The sequence below is a fragment of the Melospiza melodia genome, chromosome 5, assembly GCF_035770615.1.
Source record: "Melospiza melodia melodia isolate bMelMel2 chromosome 5, bMelMel2.pri, whole genome shotgun sequence".
NCBI lineage: Eukaryota > Metazoa > Chordata > Aves > Passeriformes > Passerellidae > Melospiza > Melospiza melodia.
The window spans coordinates 42,291,569-42,305,197 of NC_086198.1; positions in this window are offsets into that span (position 1 = coordinate 42,291,569).

Here is a 13,629-nt window from a genome sequence, read left to right on the forward strand (position 1 = left end):
CCAGGATGTTTTATACCAAAAAATACTCCCCAAAACAGGTGTGAAACGGATGGCAAAGCAGCCAAAAGCATCTCATCTAATGGTGTCTAACAATTCAAAACCCACAGGTAAGGAGATCAGAAGGTATGTGATAAAGCCCTTTCCAGGTCTGCATTACAGGTAAGATAATGTTCTAGACTTTTAAAGGGTCTTTGTGGTTTCTCTGAATGAATATTGTCATTTTGCCTCATCTGAAGGTGTTGGGAAAAGACTATGGAGAGGGGAGTGAGTTTTTGTCTGGGAAGCTGGTGGTAGGGGGAGCTGGTGCTCCATGCAGTGCAAAGGAAAGTCAGCTCTCCTTCCTCAGCAGTCTCACCTGAGAGGGGCTCACATTCCCAGCCTGGGAACAGGGCAGGCTGGAAACAGCTATGTCTTGTGTGCAGTAAAAAAATAAAGTTATATTTTTTGGGAAGCATAAAGAGGGCTGTGAAACTGGTCACTGAAAAAAATGACTTGCAGCTCTGTCAGGACCCCATATGTTCAATGCAGGAAATGTTCAAATGCTGGCCTTGTTAGGTTTGCAGTTCTCCATTTATGTTTGCTTTACACCATTTTAACCTTATAAAATTACACCCAAGACCTACCACTGCGAGATAAAAGAGAATAAGGTTTCTCCAGTTACTGTATTTGGTGGTGGATTTATCACAGCATTATTTTAGTCTGGAAGAGAGTTGTTGGAACACTGCATGGACTGAAAAGGGAGCCTAAGCTTAAGAAACTGAAGTCAGGCAAGTCCAAGTTCCCTGAATGGGTTCTCTTCAGAAGTGCTGAAATATCCTGGCTGGGTGATACTTGTTTCATCTTCTGTCCTGAAGATGCAGTGTGAACTTGGAGAACTTGATGCTTGTTATCTTTGTGGTTGTGCCCTGCAAAAAGACACTGTTTACACAAAAGCTTACCTCTGTTCCCAGCCATAGTAATGACTCTGTTCCAATACATTGTCTGGCCTAAAATCCTTGTCTCAGTGTTAGATGCTCTTCCTAGGAAATAGGATCGGAGATTTGCTGTTTGCCTTTTTATGGTAATGCAGTTTTTTTGTTGTCAGTCCGTGTCGATGAGACAAAGATGGAGCAACGATATGTATGATGGTGTGTGTCAGGTCAAATGAGTGCTCCTTGACTGTGGAAGGGCTAAGGGAGGTTTCTGGAGAAGAAGTCAGAAAAACCTGTCGCTGTGTTCTCTCACAAACCCAGCTGAAGTGTCTTAAAAAAGCCTGTACAATATTCTTTGTGAATGACCCTTTATTATTTAAGTAATGTGGTTTATAGCTCTAACTGTGTCTCCACCTCTCCTGTTTGCTTCCTGTTCTGGCTTTGCTGAAAACAAAGTGATTGTAGGCAAATGAGCAAAACCCAGTAGTGATAAAATAATTGTGGTTTTAGAAAGGAGGGCAGTTTCCTTCCTAGCTCCCCTCTGATTATTAGCCTGAAACACTGTAGGTGAGATGAGCTGGCTGCTGTCCCATTGAGGAATGAGATATCAGTATGATCCAACACCTTTTACAGGCTGGTGGAGGGGTTGCTGCTGTCTGCCGGAGAATTTGACACCTTGCCAGTCCACCTGGTGGTTCTTTGGCGTTGTTTTAGTGGGGAATCCAAACTCCTCATCCAAAGCTCAGTTACTAGGATGGATTCCTTGAAGTGCAAGAATTTTTTTTCCTGGACTGAGTGTCATTTTTGGCACGGTTCCATGGTTTCTGGAAAGTAAAAATCTTTAAAGTACTGTTAAGTGCATTGCTGTACACACGGGGGTGCTCCTGTTCCTATCAGCTGCAGGGCTGCTGGGTTCTGACATCCAGGACAGGGAGGCAAGCATTGCACTAAAACTTTTTTCCTACTCTCTTTCATCTTGGTGCTGTTTCAGAGCTTAATCATGCTGTCCTTCACAGTGTACACTGCTTTTCCACCTCACTGCTGTGCCCCTTTGAAGTAACCCAGTGCTCAACACTGCTGAGTTGAAAATAATGGGAAGAACTCCTTGCTGCTCCCTCTTTGTGGCTGAGGATGCCCAAGGGAAGCAGGCAGATGTCTGGAGCAATCTGGTTGTCTTTGCAAAGCCCCCCAAAGTTTGTGCAGCCGTGTGGCCAGCTGCCAGCAGGATCCCTTTTTCACTTGGTGTTATTAACCTACTTATATTTAATTAATCTAACTGCTTTCTAATGGTTAATAAGGTATTCTCCATTCCTTTGAAGCTCAGCGTAGTGCTAAAAAGCAACAGCAGCTGCTGCTTTCCTGAGTGAGGTGTTCTGTTCTGTTTTCTGAGTTTCAGGGATCACAGAAAAATTCAGAATGAGGGATTAGTGCTTCACATCAATGGCACCTCGATGATTTTGATCCCTTTTTGCTGCACAAAACTGTAGTGTTACAGGCTTTGGGTTTGGGTAGGGATGTTTGAAGAAGCCTGTGTAAATTAGGCTCATCATTAAGGTGAATGCACACATCCCTATGTTCCTTTATTTAAGGAGTTGAAGTCTGTGGATTCATTTGTCAAGGTACCTATTAATAATTTGAATGCCTTAATTAACTTTGCTGTTGGAATAATAGTAAGTAACTTTTTTTAGCCTATTTTACTTAATATAATCCCCTGCTTTTGTTTGAAAGTGGAAGAGACCACTACTGCCTTATTTGTAGGGACTGGGCTTCTGGAGGAAATCTTCCAGCTCCCATACTCAAATCCCTCATGAAAATAAGGGGGATTGTGCTGTGTGCTCTGAGGCTTAATATTACCTGGCCTTTTCAGGCCTAGAGAGAGGTAGGGAGGGCATTTCCCTGTGCCAAGTACCCTGCCTTCCTTCCTGCAGGGCAGTCACACTCCTGTGTTCACACTTGAGCAGTAGAAAGGTGGTTTTGGTATTTGCTGCTGAGAACAGCAGAGAATTTGGGATGCTGTCACAAGATTGACTTTGGCTTTAGGAGTCCAAGGCTCAAATGTGTGAAATGGAGGGGACAGAGAGGTTGGAAAGCCACTTGGAATATCAGTGGCTACAACACAGGCAGTAATGGGAAGATTGTTAATTGGAAATAAATGCCAGCCTTCAACATCATCCACTCCTGAGGAGAAGGTCCCTGTGGATTCAGGAGTTTGGGGCTGAGTGTGTTTATCTGGAGTGTTCTGGGGAGCTGTTGGTCAGGGGTGTGCGGTTGTTCCAGAGAGGGTGGAATGCCAGCCCGTGGTGAGTGATGGATCCTTGGAAGCGCAAGAGAAGAAGAAGGTCTGTGGATTGTAGTTAGTGTGCTCTTGGCAGGCAAGTAAAGCAAGCTAGGAAGTGCTTTTCCACTCTGGTGTTTTAAGACTACCTGAGACGGGCTAGGAATCTTCAGGCAGGGACATGGTAAGTTTAGAAATACTTAAATTTGAGCAGGACAGATCATCTGCTTGGCTTTAGGGCTGTGTTGGATTCCCATTTGTCCTTGTGCGTGCTTTTCACTTGGGAATGTGTGTAGGAAAATGGTGAACTGTGAACCTTATCTGACAGGATAGCATTTAAAATACGGATTTCCTGGAAGTTTTGAAAGGCTGGATTTGATTTGAGAGGTCTGTTGGAGGTACCAGAACACTCAAGTGCAGTGGTTTTCTTTCAGCACCTGAGTTTGAACAGAAAACTGACCTCTCTCCTGCTGACAGAGGTTTATCAGGCATACCTCAGAGCTGAGGGAGCTGCTGCAGGCAGAGAGCACGTTCTTCTGGATGAATTCCTGACCTTGAGCCCTCTCTGTCTAGAAAATAAATGATAAAATCTTCTACTGGGGGAAATCAGTTGCTTAGAAATGTAGCTAATAAAATATAAATAGTGGTGGTACTCTCTAGGCATGTTATTTCTGCTTTGAGGAAGAACTGGAGATTGAAAGTTGGCAGACAGCAACTTTCTGGAGGTTTCATATCAATGTAGCCTAAACCTTGTGAGTACAACTAAAGGGATTTTAGTTTAGGTTTAGTTTAGAACTCAAGTTCTTTGTGGGTTTTGTTAAAGTCCAGCTGGCCACATAATGAGAAAAGGTTTTTTTTTTTTGTTTTTTTTTTTTTGGTTTTTTTTTTTTTTTTTTTGGTTTTTTTTTTTGGTTTTTTTTTTTTTGTTTTTTTTTTTGTTTTTTGTTTTTTTTGGTTTTTTTTTTTTTTGAAGGGTCTGTAAAGAGGTACTTGATACTCACTCAGCAGTTTGGAAATATTTATGTTTCTTGTTTTTAGGACTTCCTTTAATGCATCGCCAGAGTTAGAGTTGAGCACTAGGTCCTTATTAACTTTTGTAAGTGGAGAAGGTGCAGCTTTGTCAGAAGAGAAATTGGGAGGGACTGCAAGTGGGTCCATGGATTCCCAGGTGGGGCCATTTGCCTGGAGTCCCTGGTTTTCCTCTGTAATTGCTGTGCAGTCCATGGTTTTTATATCATTACTGCCTAAATGCTTGCTCCAGAGTGCAACCAATAATTCTGTTGTATTTTACAAAGTAAACAAGTGCAGATTAATTTGCTAATAAAACTTTTGCTAGTCTTACATTTTTCCACTTTATATGCTCTCTCTGGAAGGCTGAGAGATAAGCTTTGTTTGGAGATACTTAAAGTCATGATTTCAGCAATAAGTCCCCAGAGACTGACTTATGTACACGACAACAATCTTAAAAAAATTATATGGTGACCTTTTCCCTTTCAGATACAGATTGTTTTGAGTGAAGTGATGGTAGAAGTTGAAAGAGAGGAGGAGCGGAGATGTTTTGAGCTGCTTTAAGGCAGCATAGCTGTACCCTGAGAGCTGCTCCTGCAGGTAGCTGCAGTTCCCCGGGCTGTGTTTGGTTGTTTCCCAGCATTTTCCCGTTGCTGCTGCATTGTGGCAGTGTTGCCATGGCATGTCAGAGTGGAGCAGAGTGCAGCTGACAGACCATGAGGGCTTGGAGCTGCAGCGTGTGTGCTTTTCCAGGGCTGCCAGCTCCCCCAGGACTGCCTCCAAGATAAGAATAGTCTGGCTCGGCTCTGGGTCTAGATCGTGGTGGTTGCTGCCACAAGCTGTTTGCTCTTGTGGCAATGCAGAATTTGGATTGAAGATGCTGGTGGAAAATGAGACTGAAATCTGGGAGGTGCTGCACTGCAGAAGTGAGGCCTTGACTACTAAGCAGGTTCTAAAAACCCTAAAGATAGGAAATACTGAATACAGGGAAAAGTAACTCCACTACTCTGGCCAAATGAAATCTGTCTGGTGCTTTAGCCTTTTATAATATTTCTCCCCAGGTTCTGTCAGGTGAGAGGATGTTCTAAGGCTGTTAAATTATGCAAAACACAGATTTGTGGTTCAGGGCTGAACTGAGGAGCTGTCGTGTTCCTGTGCTGTCAGCATCTGTGGATTTGGGTTGGTTTCTGTCTTTCCTCATTGCTCTTTGGATGAGCATCACTGGGACTTGTTGTGGGCCAAAATTTTTCCAAGTTTTGGCCAAGTGTGTTATTTTTATGCTTCATTTGAGTGAATCCATCTAAGTTCACCCTTTGAGAGAGTCTCTGAAGTCTCAAACCTGCTGCTGCCAGCAGGAGTTCTGTGACTAATTTCAGTGGAATAAAGATTTCTTTCTTTTCTCCATTTCCTTCCTCCTGAGAGTAGAATGATACAAAGATTGTTTCTTTTTTACCCCTTTGCTTGTGCCATGATTTGGACACATGAGCGGACAAGGAACACGTTTCCTTTTTTATCTGTAACATGACTGCCAAAAATACTGAAATGATTTAGCAACCAACACTTGTTTCTCTCCATGGTGTATGGGTTATGGCTGAGCATTCCAGCATGCGTAGTAGGATCCTTTCTGACTGTTTCCATCTAAATATTTCTGGTTTATGGAAGGAAGCTGAGCAAATAAACTGCTCCTCATCATAGGTCTCTCCAAGTTTAAAATATCTTTCAAATTGCAAAAGAAAAGCTCAGAGGGGTCAACCGTGTGAGCTCTGAAGTTTATCACTGATTAAACGCCCTCAGCTTATTTTATGTAGACTTCTTGCTTTTTTTTGGGAGCAAGCCTAATTACTATTCCAAGCTTGCAGCCTCTGTTGCCTTTTATTACTAAAATTTGATGCTGGAATGCTGAATATCTCTGTAAACCCAAGGATATTCCACCCCAAAGGCTTGATTCTCAAGCCATAAAGGCTTTGTGTAGGGAAATATAAACAAAACTGATGAAGGAATTTGGAAATGCGGGTTTTGTGTATGGGTTTTGTGCTCCTTCACACCCTGAGGACAGCCAAAAGGCAGGTTTTTCTGTTGCATGTCATAGGAGCTCACTGAGCCCTGGAAACAACAGGACCTGACTCCTAAGAGCTGTTTTCTTGCCTGAAGAAGACATTTTTGCTCTAAGGAATTCACTCAGGGAACCTCATTAGTGTTACATGTGGCATGAATTCACCTCCAGAGACATGTAACCATCACCCTGGATCAGTGCGTCTGGATGGTGGCAAGATTCTTCTTTAATCACCAGCTACAGCTTGGTTTCTATAGAGTTATACTTTTTTTTTATTTAAAGACTACATGTGTGTCTGTATGCAGACACAGAGAGGGTGTGTGACCTAGGGATGTACATTTATTTGCCATTTATTTCCTCACGCCTGTGGCTGTGTGTCACAGAGCACTGTGAAATGGCCACAGACAGTTGCAGTGCTGGCAGCTGTGCCTCAGTGCACAGGGTGGGTAATGGATGCTCAGAGGGTTGGGAATTGAATGAGGCTCTTGAATGGGCTGTGGGAGATGGAGTTGGAATGAGACCCCCCCTGTTGGGGTTCTAGGATGGCTGTCCTAGTGCTCTCTGCCTTCCTTGAGGAGCCATAGGTTTAGCAGCCATCTGGCCTTCAGGCATTGCATTCCTTGTCCTAAACTGCTCCCATCAGCTTCAGCTTCATCTTCTAGGAGGAGTCAGTGTGGTGTGGTTTTACTGTCTGGGTGCTGGCAGCTGCTCCTCACGAGCTTGTTGGGCTCCTTTAGACCCAAACAGGAAACACTAAGTTGCCATTTGGAGTTTTCTTTGTGCTGCTCATAGAAAAGTCCAGTGCACTCTCGGCTGAATGTTTCATTTGCTGTGGGAATTTCTTTGGCTAATGCAGTTTTTAAGACCTGTTGGTTCATTCAGAGGTCGAGGAACATTTATGTAAGAGAGTCCTCAATAACATTCCTTAAACTTGGCAAGTTGAAAAGCACAGCACCAATTTTTTCTTCTCTTTGGAGTATTAAATTTTTTGCATGGATCCTCTTAATTTCCAAAGAGTTAAACTGCTTTAAAAGTGTGGATACAGCATCATGTAAAGGTAGAGACAGGCAGTATGGATTAGTTCCCATTGATGGCCCTGTCTCCCTATTAATGAGGGTTATCCCAAACCCCAGCACACTAGGTTTTCAGGTAGACAGAGGTAACATTTGGCTGAACTTCCATACTCCACCTTTCTGCTGTTGGGATTTTTCAGGCATCCAGACATGGTGGAGATGGCGGGTGTGAGGGAAGGCTCTGTGTTCTCTGTGTGTAGCTATTTCTCTTCACTGAAAATTCCACAGTAATTTGGTGTTTTCTGTCTTACTTGCTCAGCAAATAAATTCTCAAAGGCATTTATCTTCTCTCAAGCCCATAAAACCCCCCTCACTTTTTGGTGAATTCCACATTAAAACATCAGGTTAGGAAACATTTGTACTGATTTCTTTCCCTAAAAAGGTAGACAGACTCTTGCCAGATCCAGCAAGGTAGGTTGGGGACTGATTTTCCTGGGCTGCCTCATGTCAGTTCAAGCAATAGGAAAATGAAATATCTCTCCAGAGAGGTGTTGTTTTTGTTTTTTACATTAAATGTGCTTTCTTGCCCTTTCATATGCAATTATTTGGTTGTGTGGGCACGAAATTCATGTTGTGATTATGTAAAGCTGAAGGAGGAGGAAAATCAGGGGCACTGCTGAGATACAGGGGGAGATCCCTGGCTGATTCCTGTGATTTCAGGTATCATAGAAACACTTGAAGGAAATCTGCCCTTAACTTTATTTGCCTCCTCGCCATTTCCTTTGGGTCAGAATGATACTGATTGTTTTATCACCCTGTTTTATTGACAGATCCTGTGGTCTGCAAATATTAACCCTGGTTTAACAACAAAAGTGTGTTTTATTGTGGATTGATGGAGATGTGTCAAAATTGTCTTGTTAGGAGAGGATTCCTGAACCATGATGGGACATTACTCTGTAGAGGGATAGCTGACATGCCAAGAACCCGGGTGAACAATTATGTCTGTCTGTGGGCTCTCCTGGAGACATCATCTGGGCAAGTGAGGCAAATGACACAAGAAAGGGAATTTGAATATAGAAAATTTTAAAAAATGAATTGGTGACATGCCTGCATTGAAGAGAATAGTTCTGGAGTAATATTCAAAATGACTGTGTGGCAGCTCTGTCACTCCACTGCTTCATTTCAGGACTAGTACTTTTTACTCAGGATTTTTATGATTATGAGAAATTAGGATCCACTTGTTGGGTACCAGAGTGATATCACAACAGTACCACTGCTCCAAACTGAGAGGCAATAATGCATGTTTGAAATAGCCAGAAAATAGCCAGTTCTGTCCCTTATCCCAGGAAAGTTACCTGCTAAAGCTGCTATACTTTGCAGGTTTTTTTGGGGAAAAAAAAGACAGTGGATGTGATAATTTCATGTGAGAGAAACCCCAGGTGATAACAAAAAGTTGTTTTGTAAAGTCCCGAAAGACACTATTTTGACCTTGAAACGTGCTCAGCCTTTTTTGTTGTGCCGCAGTCCTTGCAGTTATACCTGTGGTGAATTAATCTCTTTGTTAGCTACGTCTGAGTGCGCAGGAAAATTGATCCCTCAGGGCGAGCATTCCAACATTGTTTTTGTGCAAAGAGATGTCACCATTTTTAATAGCACATCCTGGGAGGGTGGCTAAAGCTTCTCACTGCTGAGAGGGACACGGCTGGGCTTTAAATGAAGGTTGGAAACACTGGCATAGTAAGTATGTTCTCGTGCCTAAACACATACACGTGTACACACACACTTGTGTCTCTGTCTTTTACATGTGTGAGCCTTAAGAAAATCTGCAGTTTTGCTGCTGATCTAGTAGGTGATTTTCTGTCTGTAACAGGAAAAAAATGTGATTTTTAACTGTATAGGTGTGGAAACTCATCTCTCGAATCAGAACTGCAAGGGAAAACTGCTATTATAAAGAAAGGTAAATGGCAGCTACAAAATACTTCATACATTTTTCCTTTTTTTTTCATTCTAAAATTTTGGTAATTTTGATAATTGCTCTCAAGCCTTTTCTAAGTGCTTTTTTGTAATGACTTTCAAGTGGTTTCTCCGATTTGTTTTCAATATGTTTGTCTTGTAAGCAACACTTGATCCAAATATTTTACTGCCTAGAAAAAACAAATCCAGATTTTCAGTAAGCATTCCTGAATTTTTAAAAAGTTTTCCATACTGCTGGAGTATTGGAAAAACTGCGGTTCTCATGGTCCTTTTTGACTTGAGGCCCTAATATAAAGCTATAATAAAAAACTTGATTTCTAGCTTAGACTTTTATGTGCTTGATCTCCAAATTTCAGACACTTCTTTGCTGAAATTGAGGTAAACCTAGACGGCAAAGTGTTGTGGTAAGTGATAGGAGGGAGGAAAGTACCCATTGTGCTTAAAGCTTCTTCCTTGGGTGGTGATTAGTTGGCCTCCTAAGATTATTAATGAGGTAGAGAAATTATTGCTGAAGCAATCACGGTGTCTGGTTTTCTCTCTGGTGAGACAATTTGGGTCCTTAAAAAAACACAACCAACCTACATCTTTTTAGAGTGGATGAAAGTTGCTGATGCTCCTGGCTGATGATGTTAAGGTGCTGCTGCCTCACTTCTGCACTGTTTTTATCCACTGGAAGTGGGCTATGCTGGCACAGATGTGTCAGCAGGTAGAGCTCACACATTGCCACATGTGCACATCTGTTGAACTCTATGTCACTTCCAGGAGTTTTCACACTGAAACAAGCAGCTTTCCAAATATTTTGTGGCACCTCAAAACACTTTTTTTTTTTTCTATCAGTGTTTTCTAACTGCTTTTTCTCAGAAACACTGTTTATTTTCTCCCAAAGCTGGTAGTCTGAAGTGCCTTTTACTGTTTCATAGAATTCTCTGGGCCAGCTGCTGGTGATTTGCCTTTTCTTTCTTCCTGCAGTACTGTTTGGGGAAGTTTTGAAGTAGAGGAGAGCTCCAGCTGGAGTCCCAAGTCAGTGCTCAGGAGAGGGCAGCCCTGCCCAAAGGAGCCTTCAGGTGGGTTCTCAAGGGGTACATGGGAAATATGCTTTTTTTCTGTCATGGACTCATAGAGTTTTGAGATTGGAAAAGCTCTTCAAGGTCTGAGTCTCCCTATTCCCCGAGCACTGACAGGGACACCACTGACCCATCTTGTAAGTGCTTCATGCTACAAGTGAGCCAGGAGTAAAATGCACGTGGTAGCACTAGAGTGGGATAAAAGGCTGTTCTTTATCAGGAGCCATTTAAAAAATGAGATCTCCTTTCAGTAGGGTCTGGGTTTGGTTTGGTTGGTTGTGTTTTTTCAACAAACTAATTTGGAATTTAAGATTATTATACCCTAACGTGCTCACTGTGTTTAGGGGAAAGTAGTTTGATTTGCTCTGGGCAGTACACAGAGAAAAAAGGCAAGTTCTCAAGAGGTACAGTAAGAGATTTATTTTCAAGCTTGCAAAGGTAAAAGAAGGTACTAGGCGAATTTTAAAACAACATCCAGACAAAGGTAAGATGCTTCACAAGTTTTAACTTCGCAAACTTAAACTCAGCCAACTTTAACTTATCCAGACACAGCAAGGCACTTGCTAAGGTGATGACTGCATTTTTCTGTCTGGCTTACATTATATTTTATTATATTGTATTTTGAGAAGAAGAAGGTAGGAGATGAAAGAGGGAAAGAAAGAAAAAGAGAAAAGAGAAAATATATATATTGATCACCCTAGGATTCCACGTGGTCTCAGCTGCTTCTAAATCCATGGCAGTGGAGTGTCTTAACCCATGTGTCACTTCTTTTATCTGCTCTGGTCTCCTGGGGCCTCTCCCAGGCACAGATACACTTTAATGTTCACTGTGGGGCCCACACAGTCAGTCACAGCTATTTTGGGTCTCTAAGCAGTCTCTGTGGGCCAGCAGCCACTATTTTGTGGCTCTCAGTAGTCTGTGCATCAGTCACTGCCATTTTGTATAAGGACACAGGTCAGTTCCTGCCATTTTGGACTTCTCAGCAGCCTGTGGGTCAGTCAATACCATTTTGTGGTTCTTGGCAGTATGTGGGTCCATCACCGCCATTTTGTGACTCTCGGCAGGCCTTGGGTCATTTGCTGCCATTTTGTGGTTCTCAGCAGTCTGTGGGTCAGTTGCCACCATTTTGTGGCCCTCTGTGGATCATTCACAGCCATTTTGGGGCTCTCACCAGTCTGTGAGTTGGTTCCCACAATTTTGGGCTCTAAGCAGTCTCTGTGGGTCAGTTTCCACCATTTTGCAGCAGTCTGTGGGTCAGCAGCCACCATTTTGTGGCTCTCAGCAGTCTGTGGGTCAGTCACCACCATTTTGTGGCTCTTGGCAGTCTGTGGGTCAGCAGCCACCATTTTGTGGCTCTTGGCAGGCTGTGGGTCAGCAGCTGCCATTTTGTGGCTCTCAGCAGGCTGTGGGTTGGTGCCATTTTGTGTCTCTCGACAGGCTGCGGGTCAGTCAGTGCCATTTAGAGGCAGGTCACAAATGAATCTGCCTTTTTGGAGCAGGCCATGCAGTCAGCCTCAGCCATTTTGGTGGCCAAGAGGCTGACAGTGGCTCAGAGGTGCGGGGTGGAGCTGGGCCTGCCTTACATACAGAGAGCTCGGCCTGTGCCCCCCTGCCCCGCTTCCCACCTGGCTTTTTTGAGCCTGTCAGCCATTCCTCTGGTTGTCCACGGCTCTCAGCAGTGACCAGGATCTGAGTGATGGGGCCTTTTTGTCTGTGATGCTAGTCCTAACCTAGGAGATGGAGAAAGAGGAAAAAAAGGAAAGGATTGTCCTACAGCAGACAGGTGCTATTCCTGTAATCAAAAATGTAAGTCCCGTTCATACAGATATTCTGCTCAGCTTCTGCTCAAGATTCCAGCTTTGACCATAAATCAGTTCTTCTTTGTCCAACACTGTTATCCCCACAAAAAAACCTCCTCAGCACCTCTTGGAGTAATCCTGTCTGTGAAGCCACTTTTAATGTTATGACCTGCCCCTGAAGGTGGGAGTAACCCAAGCTGTTAATAGATCCCTGGAGGTGGATTTGAGCAAAATGACTGGTGTTAAATGTAACTATAACTATAAATAATATAAATATTTGGGTTTGGTTGCAGTGGGAAGGAGATGTGTAGCCATTTTGTTTATTATCTGTAGAAATGTAGCAATATAAAAGCATAAGAACATAATCAAATGAAATATGTAATGAAGAGAAAGAAAGGATAAGAGTAGAAGGATATCCCTACCTGTGGATCCAGCAATGACACATCATTGTTGTATTTCAAAAGTTGGTTGGTCAAAGTGATGGTCCTGGTGGTGAATCTGTCGAGGGGGGGAAGATCCTAAAACATAATGTTTGAGTAGTCTGTGCTGCCAAGTTGTGAAGAAAATCCAACTGCTGAATTGCTGTCGGTCCCTGGATAATCACAGAAATTTGACAATTGCGAGGCATGTATTAGTTCTTTTGATGACATGAGTCTCCTGCAGGATCAGGTGTGTATAATATTTATGAAAGAAAAGATCCACGACCAGAAAACTCCACTTGATGCTTCAAGTGGAATTTTCAGGACCCTACCCAGTTATCCCAGCTCTAACCCAGGTTTCTTCAGCCCTCGTGCTGAGGTGAGAACAGGCTCACTCCAGGAGGCCTCAGTGCTGGCTGCTCTGTATCTGTGGAAGCAGCACCATGATTTTGTAGCCGTTCTTTGGATGTATTTGGGGCATCCAAGATCAGCTTCCTGCCTGAGTCACTCTAGACAAGTAGAGAAATTGGGAGATATTCTGACAGTTTGCAGGATGGAAATAAATTGTGTTTGTTCAGGTGGCAAAGGGGTGGGCAGAAGGTGCAGCAGCAGGGGGAGAAAGCCATGGAGAGGCTTTCTGAGGTGGGAGGGAGCGAGGAGATAGGCAGGGAGCTAGGCAAGAGGTAAGAAGGGACAGAAAACATCTGGAGGGGAAGTGCTGACACATGCTTTTCTTTTATGTGTCACCTGGCTGTGAATGCTGCAATAAAAAATAGTCTCTTACAAGACAGGTCAATAAATGAATTGGAAATTGCAGGCTTTATTTCTGAACAAGTCATGTTCCTTGTATTTTCATGTATTAAGGATGTAAACACTTTTCTGATAATCATGAAGCTGTTTCTTTGTAGGGTGATAGAATATAAGTAAATAAAGGTAGTATAGAAAGTAATCATCTAATGAGTTGCATCTGAGCCAATTATTAGAGATTGGGAACAGGCCTGAATTTAACAGGCCTCAGCTGTGGCTGATAAAAGACGAGTGCTATAAAAGAGTGGGTTGGTTGGTTAAGGGGACCTGGAGTCAATTGGTTGCTGCGAGAAGAAGGAAGAGTCA